The sequence below is a fragment of the Penaeus monodon genome, chromosome 22, assembly GCF_015228065.2.
Source record: "Penaeus monodon isolate SGIC_2016 chromosome 22, NSTDA_Pmon_1, whole genome shotgun sequence".
In the NCBI taxonomy this organism is placed as follows: Eukaryota; Metazoa; Arthropoda; class Malacostraca; order Decapoda; family Penaeidae; genus Penaeus; species Penaeus monodon.
The window spans coordinates 42361561-42361827 of NC_051407.1; positions in this window are offsets into that span (position 1 = coordinate 42361561).

The following is a 267-nucleotide window of genomic DNA, read 5'->3' on the forward strand; positions in this document are numbered from 1 at the left end:
TATCAATTTCATATCATTATATTTGTAGATGTGTATTTTAAATCTTTCAACTGTATTCATTTATTTGTTATTTGTTCGAAAATAATGGTGCAATTTCGATTAAACTGATTCGAGAAACTTAAGCATTGTGACATTGCATAACGATGGCCTCGATTTTTCATGACGTCACTGACTGATTTCTCTCATAACTAAACATATCATTCTGACACTGTCTAAAATCGAAATGTTTTTCTCGTCCTGTCCTCGGGTAGCATTAGAACAAAGGGT